The sequence below is a fragment of the Felis catus genome, chromosome C1 (genome assembly GCF_018350175.1).
Source record: "Felis catus isolate Fca126 chromosome C1, F.catus_Fca126_mat1.0, whole genome shotgun sequence".
Classification (NCBI taxonomy): Eukaryota; Metazoa; Chordata; class Mammalia; order Carnivora; family Felidae; genus Felis; species Felis catus.
The window spans coordinates 32,545,648-32,559,717 of record NC_058375.1 but is presented as its reverse complement, the minus strand read 5'-3'; the positions used below and the strand labels follow the sequence as shown (position 1 = coordinate 32,559,717).

General features: G+C 51.3%; 1 protein-coding gene and 1 long non-coding RNA gene across 5 annotated transcripts in view; one reads left to right on the top strand and one right to left on the bottom strand.

Moving 5' to 3' along the window:
* The window catches only part of HIVEP3 (HIVEP zinc finger 3), a 475,965-nt gene that overhangs the window by 225,290 nt on the left and 236,605 nt on the right, over positions 1-14,070 (top strand). The gene's annotated exons all lie outside the window — the stretch shown is intronic.
* Positions 4,917-7,157, bottom strand: LOC123379581. The gene is made up of 3 exons (XR_006584215.1): positions 6,648-7,157; positions 5,483-5,571; positions 4,917-5,340 (listed from the first exon to the last, which is right to left on the bottom strand). It is a non-coding gene; the product is annotated as an uncharacterized LOC123379581 (long non-coding RNA).

Sequence of the window (14,070 nt, the reverse complement as noted above, 5' to 3'; positions counted from 1 at the left end):
CCAAGTATTCATAAGATTCTTTTAAATGTACTTGTTCAAATGAAGCCCTCCCGAGTCTCTTATGAGGCAGCATGACGGAAGGAGAGAATGTGGGAGGGAGGCTGGGAGAGCAACCAGTGGTCTGGTCCCAGCCCAGCTGGTGACTCCACTGGTGGCCCAGGTCCCAGCCCTCCACTTCCTGTTTAGAGTTTCCTCCTCAATGAACTGGAGGGTTCAGACTGGATCAGTGTTTCCCAAATAGTCTGTGGGCTCCACCTTCACAATGCCTGCCATGCTAGCCTGCCCCTTGTGCTATTGTTTATTTACATTCTTCTTTAAATATATTCATGTTGATTATTATTATTTTTTGGAACTCAGCTTCGACATAAACAATAAGGTCTGTAAGGTCATGGGTTTGATTTGACTTTCTCTAACTCCTATTAAAATAAACTGATGACTATAAATAAAATGCGAAAGTTTGTCTTCGTAAGGACGATAGCTAACAACTGTTGAACCGAGCGCTTTCCTAAGCACTGTGCACACGTGACCTCATTCCGTCCTCCCGGCAACTCCTTGAGGAAGGTACTTTATTGTCCCCATTTTGCAGATGAGCAAACCGAAGCGCAGAGAGGTTGGGTGTCATGCCCGGGATCACACAGCTAGATCCACCTGAAATAACCTTCTAATTCACGAGCTTTGGGAAGCTCAGGGCAAGTCCTGGCTCGGACTCAGGTGCCACAATTCCACAACTGGTTTCATGGCTGCAGGCGTGGTGCCGTGAGCTGTGAAGGGGGGCTGGCCGGGCGGTGGTGCCCGAGGAGGGGGCACCTGCAGGGGCCACCAGGAGCAGGCAAGGAGAGCAAGCTGGCGCTGACTCACTGGGTACCTCGGGCGACAGAGAGCAGGGGACCTGGGGCCTGGGAGGGGACGTGGGATTCTGCTCCAGCGGGTAGAAGGCTGGGCCCAGCGGCCTCGCAAGTTGAGACGGAGGAGAAAGGAACAGCTGGCTGATGTGCCCTCCTTTCCACGGGCAAGTTTAGAGACACTTGTTTGGAGTTTTCCTTGTTCCGTGAGGCATTCGTTTCCAGCAGGATGATTCACACCATCCCTGGCTTGCTGCACGTTTCTCTCCCGTGGATGGGATACAGTATCGAGAAACTCTTGTGCCCAGGGCACTAATTACCTGGACCGCATCCCGGGACACCATTGCTAACAGGATGCCTGGTGACTCACCTGTGCTTCCCTGTAACGAATGGACTTGGCATTGCCCAGAGCACATCAGAACAGCAGGATCCACTGTGCTTTGTTCCCTCCTGGGAAGGGGAACAGCCCTGTCACTTCCTTCTGCTCAGGCCTCGCCTCCTCCTCCCTGCTAGGGCCCTGGCTTCTGACCTTCTGCTAGGGGTGACTGGCTGGGCAGCCTTGGGTGGCCAGTGTGCCTGTCTGGGTCTGTGCTCATCTGGATACAGCCCAAACTGTCCCCTGGTAATTTCGAGGTGTCTTCCACGGCGTCTCTCACATACCCACAACCCCACACGCAGGCTGTGCTCACCTTCCTGCCTTTCTGCTCTGGCCCCTGCTTATGCACATCTGGCCTAGAAGCTGCTTGGAGAAGGCTTGTTCCTGCCTCCACCTATCAGGTGGTGGCCATACCTTTCCAGGGGACTATATCTGGATGGCCCCGAGGCCTCCGGTACTCACACACAGGGCAGTCTGGACTCTGAACAGAGATCGGTGGCACTTTGTCACCTGAGCCCCAAATCAGCTTTGCTTGGGCCCAAAGTCCCACGAGGCCCCTCGGCTTCTGTCTCTGATCTCTCTCTCCACAGGGGCTCAGGACCAGTCAGGGTCCCTAGGGACATCTACCCACCCTCCCCCCCCCCCCCCTCTTTATTTCTCCCACTCCCTCTGCCCTGCTCATCACCAAACATTCTTCTCTCCAACCTTGAAAATAACCTTGTATCTGAATGAAGCCACATACAAAGTAGTCTGCTGTGTGCATGTGGAAAGGGTATAGCGTGTGTAGAGAAGGCTGACTGTCCAGGTCTGCATGGTCCAACATGATAGTCACTTGAAACATAACCAGTGCAATTGAGGAACGGGATTTGTAATTTTCATTTCAATGTAAATTTAAAAACTAAAGCAGTGTAGAGCATTTTCCCGTTAAACACACTTTACTGTTCGGGAAATACTACAGCTCACTTTAACCTTTGCATCCCATAAGATACTACTGTGGTATTGTAGTGTGTGTGGCCATTGCCAGCACTGTTTCCAGGACCTCACTAATTATTTTTTAATATCTGTTACTCAATGAAATGATGGTGTTTTGCATTTATTGAGTTAACTGAGATACTTTATTAAAATTAATTTCACCACGTTTTTCCTTTTTTAACAGGGCTACTAGAAAATTACAAATATCACCCATATTATATTTTATGGGACAATGTTGGTCTAAGAGCAGAAGCCAGAGGACTTTTTCTGTAGGAGGCCAGATAGTAAATATTTTACACTCTGTGGATCATGTGGTCTCTGTCGCCACGACTCAGCTCTGCCGCCGTAATGCCGAAGCAGCCACGAGTAACACAGAAATGAATGAGTGGAACTGTGTTCCAATAAAACTTTATTTACAAAAGCAGGTGGCAGATGAGATTTGACCCGGGACGCCTCGTGTGCAGACTCCTGGTCTAGAGGAACAGCGGGGGAGGGGAAGTGGACTGTGAGGTGTAACATAGGAACAGACGAGGAATAAATGAGCAGCCCCAGGGCTAGTGCAGACCCCGAGCAGATGATGGAGAAAGTCCTCCAGAAATGTAACTGGGAGACAGGAAATTCACATTTACCGAGTGCCTTGTGTGAGCCAGGCTTTTTTCACATAGTTCACTTGTACTGACTCCTTTAATCCTCTCAACAACCTGTAGAGCAGATACAAGTACCATTATTAACCCCGGTTTCTTGATGAGGAGCCAGGATTCACGCCCAGGGAGCCTGCCCCGCTGCCTCTCCCTGTTGTCTGCTTTTCTCACCGCGTCTCCCCGACTCGACTCGAACGGGGTGGGTGTTGGCAACTTAATTTCACAGAAGCACATTTGGCGCTTAGCAGGGCCGAGAGCTTGCCTGAGCCCACATCCTCCACCGGAGCCTGCCCTTGAGCCTAGGTCGCCTGTCTCCCAGGCAGAGTTCTCTTTCTGCTGTGCATCTCCTTGCAAGGGTTGCTCTTATTTGCAGATCCGGGCCTTGATGCTTCCCTGTTCTGGGTGTTGACTCCCTGGAACATGTAGCAAAGGTGATGTGTTTTGGCATGGGGCCAGGCACTCTTCCTGCTCCTCCGGGATGCGGGGTGGGGGTGCCCTGGGGAGCTGCAGACTGAGCTGGGCTGGGTTCAGGGATTCCGTGTCGTGTCCTCTCCTCATCACAGCCAAAGACAAGGAGGTGGCGCCGTGAAAGAGTCCCCTGACTTTGTGCTTGTTAATTGTCTTCTCCTGGGTTCTTACTGATCCAAGGAGGCTGGAAAAAGCCTGGAGTAGGGGAGTCAGAGAAGTATTTTTTCTATATACATATATAAATTGAAACAAAACCAGTATCATAGTTTGTATACAGCTTTGTACTGTTTTTGTTGTTGCTTCATTTAATGTTATCATGGGCCATGTCCCGCATTAATAAGTATTTTCAGAAACAGAGGTTTTAGTATTTTCCCAAGATGCCATTTTACAGAATCATAATTTATTTCACCACTAATCCTTGTTGGATGTTCAGGTTGTGTCCATTTTTTTTTTTTCTGTTATAAACAGTGCTCTGGTAAAACATCTCTGTAGGTAAATCCTTGATCTGTTGCCCTATTGATCTATTCCAGATTCCTAGCAGTGGGTTTACTTGCTCAAAGTATGGAGAACTCTGGATGTGGCTTCCCCACACGTACACACACCCGGGGCCCTCCCCACCCCCCACACCCATTCCTTGTCCACTCAGTCAGCTTTAGGGCCTCTTGGGTTGATCAGATGGGCAGGCAGACAGGAGAACTGAGAGCAGAGAGAGAAGCTGAACCGATCTTATCAGAAAGTTCTGGAGGGCTGGCAAAATGGGAAAGCTGCCAGAGGGGGACCGAGAAGAGCATGGCCAGGGAGGAGAGGGGTCTGAAGAAGGATGTCGGGGCAGGTTTGAGGAAGGGGCAGGGAGGGATCAGAGCAGCGGTCCTGGAGTGGCACTTGGATGAGAGAGAATCATGGCCAAGGATACTAAGGAAGCTTGGCTCTGACATGTGCCAGGTAATTCCCTTTGCTACCTTCTTGGGAGACCCCAGTCAAGAATTCACAGTGCTTTTCAAAGCTCTGGGGAAACTCGATTTGTGTTTCTTTTGGATGCATCATCATGCCAGGGCAGGCATTAAGGTCCAGTTTTGTTTGGGCTGCAGGAGTTTGATGGAGATGATTAAATTACCTGCTAGCAAAAGACATTGTAAAAACCTGTGCCCTAACCAGGACCCTGTTTTGTGGCTCCCTCTCTAAAATGACTAATGGTTTCAGAAAAGTGTTTTCTATGTAAACTGGGATGTGATGGTAGGACGATTAGTCTAGAATTTATGAGGCTTGATCCTAAGCCAAAATCTTATTCATTTGCTTGAGCAAGTCATGGAAACACTCGGGTCTCTGGCCCATTACTTATGTAACCGGCTGGCCCGACCCATCCCCTCTCAGTTTGGGGTATTGCTGCTGTACCTCAGAATCTCCCGGAGTGCATAAGTGGAGGCCCCCTGACCGGCCCCCAACACACATAGACTTAAGGGCAAGTAAGTCCGGAGCGCTGACTTTCCCTGTTCTGAGTTCAGGGATTCCTTCGGAGCAGTGCTGTCTGATAAAGTGATGTGACTCACATACGAATCACACGTATCGTCTAAATTTTCTGGTAGTCGCATTAAAAAAGGTAAGAAGAAACAGTTGACATGAATTGTAATGATACATTTTCTTTAACACAGCATATCCAAAATGTTATATTTTCAATATGTAATTAATATAAAAAAATGAATCGCGAATGTGACTTTTTCTTCATGCTATGTCTTCAAAATCCAGTTTGTATTTTACCCTTACAACATACCCTCAAGGTGGACTAGCCACGTTGCTATAGCCACAGTCGCCCTTGAGCCCACCTTCCTCGGTATCCACCCAAGGGCTGGAGGGGAGGGGAGGCGGGGCCTGGGCTTCCCCATGGAAGAATGCGCTGAGGAAGCACAGCGCCCTCTAGAGGCAGCGGCGTGTCTGGAGCAACTCAGCCTGATCTGGTCGCGGGTCTCACTGCCCCTCTGCAGATCCAGAATCCCCTCCTTCTCCCGCATGTCCCTGCAGGGCCAGGCAGCTTTAGTTTTAAGTCCTGGAAGCACAAAAAGATCAGATTCTATATCCTTCCCCAGATAATGGGCCACTTGCCCAGCCCCGCACCTCTTTGGGGAAGACCTTCCTTCCATGATTCTGGCCGTGGTCACTCGCCCTGACTGACCATTGCAAGGACTCACCTTCATCAATTCTGGGGTGGCCTTGTCTTTTCCCTTTCTGAGGGACGCTGCCCTCCGTGGGCCATGGGTGATTTCCTGTCCCCTTCATCCTGAAGAACATGCACAAATGTCATCCCCAGCAAGGCGGCCAGCTGTTCTTATCAAAGAGGGGTGAGGTGGATGGGCTTGGAGCTTCTCTGCCTCGCTAAGTGTCCTCGGGCTGTTATTCTCATGACTCCACACTTTCAGGAAAGATGATTTTTTTTTTTTTTTTTTTTTTTTTGCATTGAGGAAGAGAGGACCCCAGTGACTGGAGAGTGTCTTGAAACCGCCCTGCCCACTGCCCCCTCACAAACGGCTCTGGGAGCCCCTCCAGCCTGCGTCACCCAGCTTCCCTCCTCCCCACTCTCCTTTTGTCAAGTGGCACACGGAGATGTTATTTATTGTAGCATTCCGACAGATAAAAACCATTCCAATGATTTTCAACCCGGCAACGTCCTCTCTTTGAGTCAGTGTGTGAGTCATCTCCTTAATGCAAACCCTTTCTGCCCGCCTGTTCCCCTGTGGCCCAGCTCCTCACCACTCTTCCTGACCCCAACACCCACGCCTGACAGAAACCTAGCCCACAGCAGCCTCCTCGGCCAAAGGGCTTCACTTTTCCTCCCGTGGTTCTGTCCAGGGCCTTATTCTGTACCCGGCTCCCAGGAAAACACGGCAGGACCCCTGAGGACAAACACTGATTTCGAGTCAGCTGCGGCCCCAAAGATTCAGTTGGGTGTGGGAGGTCGGGGTTTGAAAACGATGGCACAGGAAGGGGCTGTCTTACGTGTCACCACGGGCCAGAGGAGGTACTTAGCTCTACCCTGAGATGCTAGAGCCGGACGGCTGAAAGCAGCGGGAGGTGGCGACGGAACTGAGACCTGCCCGATGACAGGTGACAGAAGGACGTCGCAGCAGAAGGAACAGCATGTGCAGTGCTCAGAGGCAAGAAAATCTCGGTTCCCTCCGACCCTGCCAGCGGCAGGGCATGGCTTCAGGCGAGGAGGCGTGTTGGGGACCGGCGGAGACTGGGGAGGGGGTGGACGCAGGGGTCCGCCGTTACGGCTAGCACGCCTGTCTCTATCCCACTGACCCCGAGAAACCCCAGAAGGGCTTGAAGGTGCCCTTGCGAGGGGGAAGAGCTCACCCCCGTGGCTGTGCGGAGGATGGTCTCAGAGTGAGAAAGACACCAGCAAGCTGGAGGCAACACAGCGGAGGCTGGAGAGGAAATTGCCGCCGCGGTCCTGGCGGGAGACAGCGTTGAGCCGAGGCAGTTGCGTGGAAAAGGTGCAGCAGCTTCTAGAGCTCGTTAGGAGCGTAGAGGAGACAGAACGAGGAGCCATTTGGATCTGGCAGGTTCATTTCATTTCGGCGACCGTTTATTGAGCTGGGTAAGGAGCTCATTAAGAAATGGCATTCATGGGTTAGTGGGGAATGATCAGGAAGGAGGAATCAGGAACGACCCCTAGGGTTTCTAACTTGGGCAGCATCACATTAACTTGCCTGGCACTAGCTTTCCCTGCCTGGTGGTGGAGACTGGCCGGATATCAGGGCCCTTCAATGGTCTGCTCCAAGCTCTGATTTTACAGCAAAGGGAAGAGAAGCTTGGGGAAGTGCCCGATCTACCCAAATGCGCACAGCCGGCTCCTCTCCTAAATCAGGTTGGCTGTAAAGCCAAAGGAAACTTCTCCACCCACTGCATAACCCTGTGTCTTAGGAGGCTTTTATTCTCAGTCACCCCTGGGAGATCCAGAGATGTTAACGGCATTACGAAGCAATGGGGAGGCAAGAACTTGTAATTAAAATTCTCAGGTTTTGTTATTCCTGCTCTTCATTCAGATGTCGGTGGAGCTAAGCCAGCCAGCAGACTTTTTTTTCTCTCAGACGCTTGTCTGGGGGGGGGGGGGGTCTCTGGGGAGAGGGCCGCTGCCTCCTGCCTCACGAATCAGCCCCATGCTGCCTTCCTTGCCTGGCTTACCACAGAGCTCGCGAGAAAGCCCTCCATGCATGTTTGTGGAACTGACCTGGTGGCTGATCAGAGCCGCTCAGTCTCCTGAGCCCCGCACAATCAGGTCAACCCCCCTGAGGTCAGGTGGAACCTCTAGGCCCTTTCTGCATCTGCTTCGACTCTCTGCTCCGGTTTGAGCTCTTTGGCACGTGCCCCCACTTGGCAGACGGTGACCTGGCCAGCTCCCATCTACCCAAGCATCGCTCCAGGTTCCGTGATGGCCCTGGCTCTCTCTGCACGGTGTGAGCTGATTACCCCTCCTTGGGCCCCTCCTCCAAGACTCTGGGCCTATGCTTCTGGGTGTTTTTGTCTGTCCAGTGTTGCTTCTTTCGATCCCGATCACCCACCTAAAACCTCATCACTAGCTCCATGGGAGGGCTGATCCCACCCATCAGTGACACCGCTTACCCTGAGCCAATTTCAGGTCCTATTATGTCATTTCATTTACTCTTTTCCAAACCCTGTGAGAGACGGACCTCATCTTCATATCGAAGTGAGGAAAACGAGGTTCAGAAAGGTTAAGTCATTTGTGCAAGAGCACCCAGCTGGGGCTCAAATCCGCATCTGTCTGACCGAAAAGCCTGTGCCTTTTTACTTTTCTCCGTGTGCAGCACACGCCCATCACTGGCCGCCTTTACCCGGAGAGAAGGGTAGGAGAAAGGACTTCTCTTGCCTTAATATTTTGCCACTAATATTTGCTGAGCATTGTTCCCTATGCACTTTGCACGTGTAATGCATTCGCTCTCACTACAGCCCCGGGACTCCCATTTTCCAGTTGAAGAAACTGAGTCACAAAGGGTAATTTGCCCAGGCTTCCCCAAGTGGAAAGTGGCAGAGCTGAGATTCAAATCCGGGCAGCGTGACTCCTCTATGCTGCAGCCACCTGGCATTGGCACCGGGAGAGCACGGGGACATGCACAATGGATAGATGCCCCTGGGCAGCCCGTGCCCTTCAGGAAGGCCCCGGCAGGTGGACGTGGGACGAAGGCAAGCCAGGCAGTGGTGTGTAGGCTGTAGCCATTCAGGTAGGGGGCCGTCATCTGGGCTTGGAGCATCTGAGGCAGGGAGCAGAGGCCCAGGCAACAGAGGTGCCTGACAGAGACGTCCTCCTCCCTTCCACGGCACACTCCTGGCACACTCCTGCCTCACGGCCATATGCATATGCTATTCCTTCTGCCTGGGAAGCTCTTCCCTCAGGGTACATCTTGCTTGTGCTCTCTCACACTTCCTGTGTCTGCTCAGGTGTCTTCTTTGAGAGCTCTCCTTACCACTATGTTTAGCATAGCACCCCCACCAGTTCCATCCCCTTGGCCTGTTTTATTTTTGACCTACTATGTATTAATACGTCTCCTCCATGAGAAAATAGGCTCTGTAAGAGCAGGGACTTGGCCTCTCTGGAGTATACCCAGCCCCTAGGGCAGCACCTGCCTCGCAGTCCTGCTCCTGCTCCATCAACATTGCCTGCACGAGTGAATGAACGAATGAACGGATGAGGCCAGACCCCAGTCCCTAGAACAGAGATCCGGTGTTGGAGCAGGACCAGCCGTCAGACTGACCTGCACCACCCCCAGCTGTGCCAGCCCGGGGTGGGGGGCTCATGGGGCGGGGTGGCGGATGTCTGGGACTCTGCTCCTGAGGCCGCCCCACGCTGACTACCTGGACCACCGGGACAGAGAAGCAAGTTCCCCTCTCCTGCCTCCCCCACGGCAGGTGCCCGGGGGCGGGGACAGAGCAGACCCAGGCCACTGCAACTCCAGGGAGGGACAAGCACCTCCCTTAGCTTGTCTCCTCCATCTGCTCTAGTCACTGACAGCGGCCAAGAGTCAACGTGTGTGTCAGTGCATGGCTAACGGCATCTGCCGTCTCTGTGCCTTTGCTGAATGTGCTATCATGTCACCTCCAGACAGACAGGGATATTGTCACTTGTGCACGGCGACTGGCACATGTGGCTGCTCCAGAACCACCTGCTGGATGGGCAGGTTTGTTGACTGTGTGATGTGGCCCTGTGTCCAGTGCTGTTGTGGGGCCACGTTGTACCCTTGCTGGTGATTCCACACCCGCTGTCTCCTGGTGTTTTTACACGGGGCCGGAGGAGCCCGGCGGGGGACAGTGCACGTGGTGCCTGGGACAGTGCCTGACCCAGGGAAGCCCTCAGCAGACGTTCGCTCGTAGAGTGAGCTTCTCCTGTTCCCATTTGGCACATAATGACAGTGAGCCACGGGGAGGTCTAGCAAATGACCTACCTTGACCTTTAGCCTGGAGCTGTTTCCTCCGCACACCCAGGAAGTGCGCACAGTCGAACTGTTATCTGTTGTTTGAACTCCTCTGATCGGATCAAGGAAGGGTGCGAGCCTCCCCAGTGGGCTCTTAGGCCACATCATAGTTAAATATCATGGGCCACGGATTTGGCTTCACTGGGTGATGGGTTTGGAGATTTGCAAGAGGGCCTGTGGCTCCGTCGGCCCGCCCCCCGCGGCCTGGAGCCCTCGGCACACAGCCGTGATTCTGAAAGCTGACAAACGCCCAGTGTTCCCGCAGACAGGCCAGAGAGATGGGGCCGCGCGGCCAGAACAGCTGGGTGGAGGCTGGTGGCAGGAGGTAGCATGAGGCCCTGCTTTGTTCCTGGATGGTCATGGGGTCAGTCAGAAGCACAGAGAAGCCCCTTTCCTTTCCCTCTGGACCGCAGCCCAGGATTCAGAGCTTCCTGCTTGCCGGCCAAGGAGAGCCGCCGGGAGAGCCCCAGATCGGCCTCTGCGCTGAGGCTGGCAGGCCACCAGCACCCAGGGCTGCCCGGCCCGCACCAGGGCCTCTCCACTCACACAGCCCTCCTGCCCGCTCCAGGGGTGGCACGGCGAAACAGAGGCCAAACCAGGAGCCTGAGCCCCAGGCCTCCCCAGCGCGCTGCTCAATGTCTGTGTGGCCTTGGGCAGGTCACCTTGCCCCTGCCCGCTCTGTTTCCTCACAACCCTGCCGTGGAGCTCAGAGGAAGAACCGAGTTCCATGTCTGCCCCCTAGTGTATGTGCCTCGGTGAAGAGGGGTGCAAGAAAGAGGAGGGAAGGAAGAGCAGGTATTCCCTAAATATTTAAAGTGGCCAAAGGGATTTCCACAAAGATGGCAGAGTGAGTGCCTGTTGCCAGAACTCCCTTCTCTCCAAACGAACAGAAGTCACAGAGGGAGAAGGGGACACCTTCTCTCCTGAAAGCCGACGGTAGCCACAGCCTCGTGTCCCAGGCCTGAAGGCTGTCATGAAACAGTGAGATCCATGTGAAGTGAGTTACACACTGAAAAGCCAGCTCCCCCCGCAAAGTGCATCACAGACTCATCCACAACCTACTCTTCACCTGCTTAAGGACAGGGTCACCTTTCATCAGCAGACAGGCAGACAGACCCAAAGACAGACCCGGATTCTCCACGACTGGCAGTGGAAGGAGACTCCGTCAGGTGCCGGGGCCCCCTGACTTTGTCCCCCGGAGCACATCCACACCCGTGCACCATTGCCTTGGAGGGTGGATGTGGCCCGTTGGGCCTGGCACAAAGGGTATACTTGGGAGATGTCTGTGCTGCTAAGCTCACAGCCTCTTTCAAGAAAAGGATCTCTCATGTTTCTCCATGAATAAATACATGGCCAGTGTTTAAGTTCTGTGCCCCCAGCATCAATGACAAGAACAGGTTTCTTGCCTTCATAAAACTCTGGAGTCCATTAGATTTTCTTTTGTGGACTACATGGACAGGGCCTGATCAGGCAGCCTCTTTCCTTTTGTCCACACTCTGACTGAGGGCTTTGTTTATATGCCAAGGAGCTCATTCTTTTATCATTATTGTTATTTGAATGGCAGGAAGCCCAAACATGTGTAGATTTCCCCTTGCGCTAGACCTTCTGTGATCTATTCATCACTGACAGTGAACACATAGAAACTGGGTTCAGGGGCCTGTAACTGTGTCCACATTTAACTTTTGAGACAGTTCTAGGAACTCTCCATATCCAAGCAGGCAGAACCCTGGGATATCAGGTTATCTACAGAGTAACCTGTCGACCTTTCTGGTGGTTTGACATCAGGGGCAATGTGGTTTATTTTGCCATACAGTGAATCCATAAAATCATGGAATTTCCATGTCGGAAGCTCAAGTATCCAAGCCAGTCCTACCATCTTCTTAGAGATTTGAGGTGATCTGAAAGGATACCAGACTTGTTTGGGTAACTTGTGGTTTTCATTTAGATTCTGAGGCCAACATGTACCAGAAAGAACAGTATAGTGTCTGAAGGTCCTCTTAAGGGAATCTGATTTGATTCAAGTATATATGCTTCACAGAAATTTCTTCTCCCATAAGGACTATTAAAAGGGAGGCTTTTGATGTTTGTCTTGCATCAGGAACATGAAGGATAGATGGATGGATGGATGGATGCATGGATGGATGGAGGGATGCATGGATGGATGGATGGACAGATGGATTGTTGGATGAGTGAATGGATGGTTGAATGGATAGAAAAAGACAGATGGAGTGAATGGGTGAGTTTGTTTCAAAGTTTTCATGCTTCAATCCCCCAAATAGAATTTGATTTAGATATTCTATTACCAAAAATAGGAGGCGTGAAACCTTAAGTGAAAATCCACACATGATCTCAATTGGATGTGGTGCTCCTAAGAGTCCTTACTCTAAATGTATTATTTAATCATCTTCTGAATTAATTCCTTTTATTAGGCAAGATGTGATTTTTTTTCTATTTTTGAATAATCTATCCAGAAGCCCTGGGAGTTCCCTAATACACACAGTCCATGGTTTATTGATGACAAGCCTTTTTGAAAAGTTTGTGCAAAAATATTTCTGGAAAATCCAAATATCTACTAAGTACATGCTCGCTTGGTGCCTGGGTTCTGTCTCAGAAAAATGGTATTTAGTTAGAAGTAGCAGACCTTTAAAATCTAAAACTCAGTTTATTTTTATTGTTAAAATTTTCAAAGCATGCTTTTCTTCCCATGTATCAGTCCACTTAGGCTGCAGTGACAAACAACCCAATGTATTCATGACTTAGGAAAATAAACACTTATTTCTTGCTCACTTTACATGAGGACTGTGGCATCTCTGGGTTCTAAAGACTTCCACATACCTTCCTATTCTGGGACCCAAGCTGATGGAGCAGCGGAACCTGAGATACACTGTTTTCTTGCTGCAGAGGGTGGACTCAAGAGAGGCCAAAGCGATGGGCTCAGTTGGTTAAGCATCTGACTCCTAGTTTTGGCTCAGGTCATGATCTCATGGTTTGTGGGATTGAGCCCCATGTCAGGCTCTGCACTGAGAGCACAAAGCCTACTTGTGTTTCTCTCTCTCCTCTCTCTCTGCCCCTCCCCTGCTCATGCTCTCTCTCTCTCTCTCTCAAAACAAATACACATTAAAGAGAGAGAGAGGCCAAGATGAACTTAACAATCAATCAGAAAGCTTCTGCTCAGACCCAGGAAACAGTACCCCCCAATCATCTCATTGAAAAAGCAGGTCACAGAACCTAGACTAAAGCCAATGAAGCAGAAACATATGTTCCCAGGACTCCCGGGGAGGTCACATACAAGGAGTAGAGATGTAGAACCCAAGTGCGAGGAGGGAGTAAATAGTGAGGAGTAGTAATTCAACCCATCACACATTTAATACATTCTTAGTCTTTTGGTTGAATCTCAGGCCTACTGAATCTTTGCCAGTGACAGTGAATTTGTTTTTAACTAGCAGGCCTCTTTCACAAAGATCCATCCCTGCTCTGTAACATTCTCTAATTTAATCTATTTTAAAGTTCTTAGCTCTACATAGTGGGAAATTTCCTCTTTGAGTGATATAGCAGAAAAGAACCTGACTGAAAGTCCAAGGACTTAGGCTTAGACCCAGCCCAGCTCTGAACTAGCCATGCGCTCTTCTCTGGGTCTCAGCTGTCATATCTGTGCAGGTCAGAAGTAATGACCGTGTAAGTCTTTAAGAAGAAGGAAGCACCAAAGAAATAGATGGCTGTTGGGGCACCTGGGTGGCTCAGTCAGTTGAGCGTCCGACTTTGACTCAGGTCATGATCTCGCGGTTCGTGAGTTCAAGCCCCGCATCGGGCTCTGTGCTGACAGCTCGGAGCCTGGAGCCTGCTTCGGATTCTGTGTCTCCCTCTCTCTCTGCCCCTGCCCTGCTCACGCTCTGTCTCTTTCTGCCTCTTAAAAATAAATAAACGTTAAAAAAAATTAAAAAAAAAGAAACATATGGCTGTTAGAGACTGCATTCAACGTGTGGAACAACTGGCCAAGGCCACTGCAGGCGGTAGCACCAGGACAGCATCCTGGAGGCCCCAGTTCACTCTTTCGATTCTGGATGGCTGGGGGTGTCTCGGCCGGAGGAGACAGCACAGGCTTTGGGGATGCTCAGAGTAGCAGCTGGGTACCAGCTGGTATAGAGGTAGTTAAGCATTTTAGCAACCAGTACAGTGCCTCCCAGCTGCCTATCAGCCCTCTGTGATGTTTTCTTTCATATCCCCGCAGATAAAAAAAGGCAGAGTTACCAAGCAGAAAGAGTATTAAACTGGAAATCCCGTGACAGGAG